This window comes from Dermochelys coriacea, chromosome 27 (assembly GCF_009764565.3).
Source record: "Dermochelys coriacea isolate rDerCor1 chromosome 27, rDerCor1.pri.v4, whole genome shotgun sequence".
Taxonomy (NCBI): domain Eukaryota; kingdom Metazoa; phylum Chordata; order Testudines; family Dermochelyidae; genus Dermochelys; species Dermochelys coriacea.
The window spans coordinates 2557079-2566998 of record NC_050094.1 but is presented as its reverse complement, the minus strand read 5'-3'; positions in this window follow the sequence as shown (position 1 = coordinate 2566998).

The following is a 9920-nucleotide window of genomic DNA, read 5'->3' as shown; positions in this document are numbered from 1 at the left end:
CAGGATGGGATACAGAGTTTAAGTTTCTTGACACCTTAAATGACTGCTTCTTGGAGCAGCTAGTCCTGGAACCCACCAAGAGGAGGGGCAATTCTTGATTTGGTCCCAAGTGGAGCATAGGATTTGGTCCAAGAGGTGAATATAGCTGGACCGCTTGGTGATAGTGACCACAATATAATTAAATTTAACATCCCTGTGGCAGGGAAAACACCACAGCAGTCCAACACTGTGGCATTTAATTTCAGAAAGGGGGACTACACAAAAATGAGGAAGATAGTTAAACAGAAATTAAAAGGCACAGCACAAAAAGTAAAATCTCTGCAAGCTGCATGAAAACTTTTTAAAGACACCATAATAGAGGCTCAACTTAAATGTATACCCCAAATTAAAAAACATAGTAAGAGAACCAAAAAAGTGCCACCATGGCTAAACAACAAAGTAAAAGAAGCAGTGAGAGACAAAAAGGCATCCTTTAAAAAGTGGAAATTAAATACTAATGTGGAAAATAGAAAGGAGCATAAACTCTGACAAGTGAAGTGTAAAAAGATAATTAGGAAGGCCAAACAGCTAGCCAAAGACTCAAAAAGTAATAGCAAAAATATAAGTACATCAGAAGCAGGAAGCCTGCTAAACAACCAGTGGGGCCACTGGATGATCAAGATGCTAAAGGAGCACTCAAGGACGATAAGGCCATTGTGGAGAAACTAAATGAATTCTTTGCATTGGTCTTCATGACTGAGAAGGTGAGGGAGATTCCCAAACCTGAGCCATTCTTTTTAGATGACAAATCTGAGGAACTGTCCCAGATTGAGGTGTCATTAGAGGAGGTTTTGGAACAAATTGATAAACTAAACAGTAATAAGTCACCAGGACCAGATGGTATTCCCTCAAGAGTTCTGAAGGAACTCAAATGTGAAATTGCAGAACTACTAACTGTAGTTTGTAATCTATCATTTAAATCAGCTTCAGATGACGGGAGATAGCTAATGTGACTCCCAGAGACCTAAGCCTCACTGTCTAGATTCAACACCTGCAGCTTCCTGGCACTTCATGTCTCAACTGTCTCTTTGCAACAACTGTGGCTTCGCTTGAAGTTGGACTTCAAACAGCAGCCAGTATTTCATAGGACACACGTTTTCAAATGTTTTGAGCTGAGTCCCCCCCTTTGAGTTACAATTTTTGGTTGCGCCCCCAACTCAGACAGGCTGGGTGGCCCACTGAGGTGAGTCAGGGGGTGCAAGTGGCACTCTGAGCCCCACTGTGTGGGGACTGCCTGAACCATCTGCCTCTGGCATTGCTGCTCCCCCACCTGCCCCCACAGTGTTCCTCCACACCCCCCAGTTTGAAAACCTCTGATTCCGAGTCACACAGCAGAAAGGAAACTGTCATAAATATAAAGAGAAGGGTAATCACCTTTCTGTATACAGTGCTATAAAATCCCTCCTGGCCAGAGGCAAAATCTTTTCACCTGTAAAGGGTTAAGAACCTAACGTAACCCCGCTGGCAGCTGACACAAAATGGCCAATGAGGGGACAAAATTCTTTCAAATCTGGGGGGGGGACGGACGACAACAACAAAGTGTTTGGTCTGTCTGTGTGATGTTTTGCCGGGAACATCAGAAATGCAAGCCTTCCAACTCCTGTTAAGTTAGTAAATAATCTAGCTAGAAAATGTATTAGATTTTCTTTTGTTTAATGGCTGGTAAAATAAGCTGTGCTGGAGGGAATGTAGATTCCTGTTTTTGTGTCTTTTTGTAACTTAAGGTTTTGCCTAAAGGGATTCTCTATGTTTTGAATCTGATTACCCTGTAAGGTATTTACCATCCTGATTTTACAGAGGTGAATCTTTTACCTTTTCTTTAATTAAAATTCTTCTTTTAAGAATCTGATTGATTTTTCATTGTTCTTAAGATCCAAGGGTTTGGGTCTGTGTTCACCTGTACCACTTGGTGAGGATTATTATCAAGCCTTGCCCAGGAAAGGGGATGTAGGGCTTGGGGGGAAATTTTGGGGGGAAAGACGTCTCCAAGTGGTCTCTTTCCCTGTTCTTTGTTTAAAACGCTTGGTGGTGGCAGCATACTGTTCAAGAACAAGGCAAAGTTTGTACCTTGGGGAAGTTTTTAACCTAAGCTGGTAAGAATAAGCTTAGGGGGTCTTTCATGCAGGTCCCCCCACATCTGTACCCTGTAGTTCAGAATGGGGAAGGAACCTTGACAGAAACATACACCAATATGGCTGTAGTTTTAATTGAATGGAGATTATTAAATACTGATTAGATTACCAAGTCTTACTAAACAAAATGCGTTGTCCCCCATTACAGGATTTTTCTCGCGTACTCCAGTTTGAAAATGACTGGTCTAGCGGACAGCCTGAGGTTAGCAGCCTTGGGGGCTGTTCCCAGCTCTTCTTCTGACTGGATTTTACACCAAGGGCACATCACTTTGCCTCTCTGTGCCTCAATTACCCTATCCACTTTTTGCCTGTCCTCTTTGGGGCAGGGACAGTATCTATGTGTTTATACATCATCCTATTAAAATAGGTCCTCAATTTCAGCAGGAGCTGCTAGATGCGACCACAAATAGTAACAGAAATAAAAATTAAACATCTAGAGCTACATCACTAGCACAGTATTTGAACCACACTGTCTGTATCGCATTCAGATTGCATGCGCGTTGGAGCAGGAGTCATGTTTTCCTATTTATGCATTGCCTAGTATGCTTCATTCAACAAAATAATTTGTTTGACATAATTCAGTCCACATTAATAACTACTCAAAACAAAGGTTTCAGAGTAGCAGCCGTGTTAGTTTGTATTCGCAAAAAGAAAAGGAGGACTTGTGGCACCTTAGACTAAATTTGTTAGTCTCTAAGGTGCCACAAGTACTCCTTTTTATTTTTTTTTTTACTCAAAACAAAACATTTTGTTTGCCACAGTGCACAGATAAAATAATTATCTTGGCAAGAATCCAAAAGTTAATCCAAGCCATCAGTTCCCGAGTCCATTGACCACTGGTAGCCATGGACCACTGATGGTCTGTGGAATGCTAGCTGCGCACATAATCCACCTCCTCATTCCCAGGGGCTAATCTGCACTCAAAGGTAAAAGTCTATTAAACACTCCTAGTGTTACTGTTACTTTGGAACATAAGCAATTGCCACAGTAGCGTTATGTGATTGTGAACAGGGGCGCCAGGTTTGTATAATTTTTGGTGATGCCCAGAATGGGCACCCCCTTCCTCACAGCTGCCTTATAAACCAATATATTTCTTTTTAAATAATGTAAAAATGGACTGGAAACAGTAAGCGTTTAACAGTTCCCCAATATTGCACAATGTGTGGGGGACAAGGGCTCTGGCTGGGGGTGAGGGCTCTGGGGTTTGGGGTGTGGGAGGGGGCTCAGGCTGGGGCTGAGGGGTTTGGGAGGGGCTCAGGATTAGGGTAGAGGGTTGTGGTGCGAGAGCTAGGGCTGCAGGGTGGGGCCAGGGATGAGGGGTTCAGGAGGGGGCTCAGGGCTGGGGCAGAGGGTTGGGATGTGGGGGGGATGAGGGCTCTGGCTGGGGCTGAGGGGTTTGGGGTGGGGCCAGGGATTAGGAGTTTGGGGTGCAGGCAGGCTGCCCGGGGGCTGGGGCCAGAGGACTCACCCCAGCCCTCTCCACACCCGCAGCAGCGAGCTCTGGGGGAGGGCCCCCCCCACGCTGACCAGGCCTGCCGACAGGGAGGTAAAGGAGGCAATTGCCCAGGGGCCCGGGTGATTTAAAAGGGTCTGGGGGCCCCGGCCGCTGCAGCTCTGCCTGCTCTGGGGAACAGGGTGTCTTGATTAAGACACTTTTGATATGCCCCATGCAGGTTCCAGGGAGACTAAGGCAAGGGAGTAGCAAATACAGCTGCCTTAGCTGCCCTGGACCCTGTATGGGGCATATCAAAAGTGTCTTTGAATCAAGAGACGCTGCGGCTTTTAACCCAGAGCAGGTTGGTTGATGCGCCGCAGCAGCGGCTGCCCTGAGGCTCCTCCACACAGGTGTGTGTGGGGGTGCTCGGGGCTTCTTCGGGAGGGGCAGTGGAAGGGGCTTGTGGCCCTGGCCAAGGGAGGGGGACAGGGAGAGGCCTGGCCCTGAACATTGGTGGAGCCGGGCCCCCATGCACGAGCACCACAGGCCCATATAGATTCATAGATATTAAGGTCAGAAGGGACCATTCTGATCATCTAGTCCGACCTCCTGCACAGCGCAGGCCACAGAATCTCACCCACCCACTCCTGCGAAAAACCTCACCTATGTCTGAGCTACTGAAGTCCTCAAATCGTGGTTTAAAGACTTCAAGGAGCAGAGAATCCTCCAGCAAGTGACCCATGTCCCGTGCTACAGAGGAAGACAAAAAACCTCCAGGGCCTCTTCCAATCTGGCCTGGAGGAAAATTCCTTCCCGACCCCAAATATGGCAATCAGCTAACTCGCTGCCTAGGGTGTGAAGGGTAAGATGTGGGCCATGCTATGAAAGTTTGAAAACATACGTCCTGAGCTAACTGCCCTTTGTTCCTCCCCTTAACGTGCCTGAAGGCAAGAGGTTAGATCATAGGCCTGATTAACTATGTTGCTCAGGAGTGTGAAAAATCCACACCCCTCAACAACGCTGTTAAGCCGCCTAAGTCCCCATGTACACAGTGTTAGGTCAACAGAATTCTCCCATTGCCGTAGCTACTGCCTCTCAGGGAGGCAGATGGAGAACGCCTGTCCCCGCCCCACTAAAGTCGGCCATGTTTACACTGAAGCCCTGGCACTGTAGTGGCACAGCTGGGCTGCTGTAGCACTCTCAGCGTAGAGAAGCCCATAAGAACGGCCACACTGGGCCAGACACTGGGTCCATCTAGCCCAGGATCCTGTCTTCCGACAGTGGCCAATGCCTGGTGCTTCAGAGGAAATAAATAGAACCGGGCAATTATCAAGAGATCCATCCTATTGTCCAGTCCTAGCTTCTGGCAGTCAGAGGTTTAGAGACCCCAGAGCATGCGGTTGCATCCCTGCCCATCTTGGCTAACAGCCATTAATGGACCTATCCTCCATGAACTTAGCTAATTCAAGGTATCCAGACACCTGCAGTAGGATTCAGCAGACATGGCTAAAATGGAGAAAGCCTGCATAAACCTCTGCAATGAAAAGCAACTTTGTTGTAAGCGGCTCCGTACTGCATACAGGGAAAACATCTGCCCTGTTTCAATAGTCTCACTAGGATAAATCACTAGCTAATTCACATTTGCCCTATATTATTATTCATACAACAGTAGCATCCAAAGCCATGACTGTTGCCGTATTATTCGATAGTGAGAGAAAGCCTGTGCCCTTAAGGGATTACAATCTAAGGAGCCACGACAAAGGAAGGACCACTCCGCCCATTTAACCAATGGGGAATTGAGGCCCAGAGATTAAGTGACACGTGGTATCTATGGCAAATGGTGGGACCTGACCCCAGACCTCGTGAATCCAGTTCAGTCTCTTAGCCACAAGACCATCCTCTTTCTCTGCAGGAGTCTCATAGATTTATAGACTTTAAAGTCAGACGTGAGCATAGTGATCACCTAGTCTGCGCCTCCTGCACATTGCTAGCCACAGAACCTCACCCAGCCACTTCACTTTTACAACCTTAGTTATTTCAAGTTTCTGCACAAATCATGCTTTGCAGTTACTATGGGAACATAACGGATGGGGATACATACTTATACATAAGTTACTTTGGAGTTAAGCTTGAAGGCTGTGGATTTGTCTCAACTGCAAACCCACAGAATCTACGTGCAGTTGATGTAATCCAAATGTCTCAATGTTTTAAAAGCTGTCTGAACTCTTAACAACTTTATTACCAAATATGGTTGACTAATCTGACTTTTTCTGATTCATGCTTTTCTTGTTAGACAAAGGGGTCTGTCGGTTCTATCTGAATGGTCTTTCTTGGCTCAGTGGAAAGCTATTTCATTCTCAAGAGAAGATTTGAAGGACATTGTACAGAGGCCAGATTCTCACACACACAACTTCCCTGCCAATACTTAATTTGTACTATGGGTCTTCAAATTAGCCAGGAAAATGGTTAATGAAAAGCAGTATTTTGCTGAACCAGCTCAAGTAAATACAATTTCCACATGCCAAAATGTCCAGTTGCAGCTCTCTCCTTGTGCTCCTCTCTTCTCCCTAAGGCAAGGGACTCTAGAATCAAGCTGATCTGAGAATGGGGTCATGGAGCTTTCACCTTAACTTCTCCTCCCTGCATTTCCACAAGCACAATAGCCAGCTGCAGTGCAGCACTTGCTGGGTGAAAGGGCTGACATGCTTTTCCAGCCCATAACACCATTTTAAACTGACTTCCAGGAAACACGTGTGAGTGTGAAAAAAATTCAATCTTGCACTACTTTGCACTTATACAGAATTTTGCACTTATACAGAATTTTGCACTTATACAGAATTTTGCATCAGAGGATCTCAACACGTTTACAACCCATCCTTGGGGTAATTCCACTGAAGTCAATGGAGTTTATTAGGGATAAATTTGGTACATTAGGTCTCAATACTGTGAGGCAGGTAAGCAATATATAACAATCACTTCACCCATCACTGAAATGCCAGGTTTTTTAACACTGCTTAGCAACATGTTCCAGCAGTTTCAGACAAAGTGAATACCACTATTATACAGTTAAAATGCAAGAGGAATTTAGGTTGGCAAAATGTAATTACTTGAATTAAAATCCAGTCCGGACACAGGGATTTAGATCCCCCACCTCTTACAAAAATGACAGGGAATCTTTAATGGTAAGAGTGGTTAGGTCAATCAAAAAGCATTAGCATACAGTAAATATTTAGTGTTACAATTAATATAAGTGCACTAACAACAACGTGGTCCATACAGAATAGGATAAATTACCAGTATTCTAAAGTTTTCTTGTAGCTGATTTCAGCTTGTTTCATTTTTTGGGGAAAAGATGCACAAACCACAAGATAAATCTTTAAAAACTGTGTTCAGGACTCACAAAAAATTCTTTCAGATGTGTAATTTTATTCTTTCAAAGTGTGTTATTTTAGCGTTTTGACTGGTCTATGCATTTCATAAATTTTATTTCTCTATTACACTTAAATTTAATTTGAGTAGTGAGTTCTAAAATGCCTAACCTGTCCTGGCTGGAGTAATTATCCCTATGGTAACTTTTTAAAAATATGTATTATATCTAAGTTTTTTGTTTCTACTGGTGGCGTACATCTGCACATACCTTGGTGCACATAACAAAATTTATTCCGTGCATGGATGGAAAATATTAGAGGGAACATTGCTGGGCACTCATCTTCCATAGGCTCCTTAGAAATCGCAGTCTCAGCCACCACAGCTAACACTGCACTTTCCACCAGTGGATCTCAATGTGTCCATATATACAAATGCAGGTTTCAGCTGGCAAACATCTCCATATGTTGGTCTTGTCTACACTACATAATTAGGTCGATGTAAGGCAGCTTACGTCAGGGCATGCGCTACAGCCTTGTTCCTGCCGATGTAAGTGCCCTACTACACCGACAACATAACTCCACCTCCACAAGAGGCATAGGGCTTATGTCGGTGTAGTTACAGTAATGCAGTGTCTGTGTAGATGCTGCGTTCCTTACATTGGCTGCTTGCTGTCATTCTTGTCTCCAGAAAGGATTGAAATTGACAAGAAAGCTGGGCCATCACTGGGGTGGGGGTAGGGGGGCTCCAGCTAGAGCCCAGCTGCCCCTTGGGTCTGTGCGCCCTGCTCCCCATCTGGCTGTCCCCTGAGTCCTAGCTCCCTGCTCCCAGCTGGACTCCACCTGCCCTGCTTGGAGCTCAGCTGCCCCCTGGGTCCTGGCTCTCTGAGAGGAGTCCGGGAGCCGCCCAGACTCCAGGTGTGGAGCTCCCCTGCTGGGAACACAGGGGGACAGCCAGGCTCCCAAGAGCAGGGAGCCAAGAGCCCTGGAGAGGGGCACTTGGGCTCCCAGCAGGGACTGCATGCAGAGCTGAGATCCTGCCCCTCTCCCCACTGCCCCTCTTAAGTTGGTGGAAGTGCTCCTGGTGAGGATGTGCACTACCAACGGAAGGAGGGTAGCATAGACATCAATCTCTGCAATAATTACCTAACATGGGTCGACTTAAGTTTCTAGTGTAGACATGCCCTCACACAGTTTGCCTTTTTTTTTTTTAAATGTGCTATTGTTCCACTGGTCACTGAAGAGTGAGTCACTTGAAAAAAGGCACCATAAGCTTCTAATGCGCAGTCTACGTGACTTTAAATAACCCCAGGTCAAGTTTATGAAAATTCCAAGATCTGGGTCTATGAGCTATAAGACAAAGCAAACATGCACATCCATATACCCACAGACATTAACCCATCGCTGAGAAAAGAATCTAGAGTGGATTTTTAGCAAATGCTAGGTAGTTTCTTTCAAAACATTGTCCAAAAATAGAGAACTCTGTTAATGACAACAAAAATCCAAGTTATATTCCGTTTTTTATTTAAAGTCTCTTCTGAATATTTATTTCAGATGGCCCAGATTTAACCCAAAGCCTCCCCTCCTTTCAAAGAGGACACTATTTTAAAGCAATGCATGTGAAAATTCTTCAAAGGGAAAATTAAAATGCACTTTGAAACTGAACGTCATCATAAACATAAAAATGTACAGCTTTAAAAGACATCCCCCTAGTGAGTAGCAAAAACTCAGTTTCAAAGTAAAATATGCACTTTTTACAGAATTGAAATGAATACAAAATAGCTACAAAAATATGAGTTCAGTTACTTTGCATTTCTGGAATAAGTTCAGTGCTCACAGTGGAATAATTATGTATATTCTAAACAAAATATAGCTGTAAGGTAATGGAATTATTTCCTGTTTTTGAAGGAAATCTCACAGGATTAACATGAGCTAGTGATTTTAAACAGGTAATTGTTTAGGGTCAAATGGAAGGATGACTTGCACCCAAAAAGTAAGCAGTAATGACTGATACGGAAAGCATATGGAGCAGCTGGCAGTAACTGACTGTTAGGTAATTTTAAACTACAGGTGTGGTGCACTGGTTCAGGAGATGTAAACAACAGCCAGGGCAAGGAATTTTAAATTATTGTAATCCTTCTTATTAAACAGCATTCAAAGAAACTAGAAGGGGTTAAGAACAATATAACCCTCTTGGGAAGCTGGAGAGAACAACCAAGCTGCAGCATTTGTGGATAATGTTTATCTCCAGGCTCCAAATGTCTTTTCCAGTTCTTTCAGACATCGCTGCTTTTCACCCAGCCTCCCCATCACTCTCGTATCTTCCCTCTGGCTAATACCTTCTGTCCATCCTCCATCTCAGGATACTTCCCTTCAGACTCCTGCTGTTTAACTAGAAGATCACTGATATTCTGTCTCACCAACACAAAGTTAGTGACACAAACCCATTTCTCGCTTCTCGCTGGCCAGACGGTCTGGAATTTCACTTGCTGTTTTAAAGATGACTACATAATCTGGTCTATTCTTCACTTAAAATAAAATAGACCATCCCCAAGAACTTTTAACATGTAGGAATTAAGTGCTAAAATACAGACTTCAGACATTCACTTCTCAGACTAACAGGGAATGAGTATATTGCAAGAGAAGAAGCAGGGAAGCAAGTTTTATATCCGTAGCATGGAACATCTTGCTGCCTGAAGTGGACAGGAGCAGCCTGTCGATGTGCATCGAAAGGAGTCTGTATTAGCTTGGGCTGCTCTTTGGAAGAAGGGCTCTATCCTGTTCACATTTAAATGAATGCTACTTTTAGCACCAACTTCAAGGAGAGCAGGATGTGGCCTTGCAGGTACATCGACAGAGCAAAAAAACAAACAACAAGCCCACCAAGCCTTGGAGTCTGGGTCAACTAACTTGGGCACATGGGGCTCGCGCTGCAGAGATAAAAAAGAG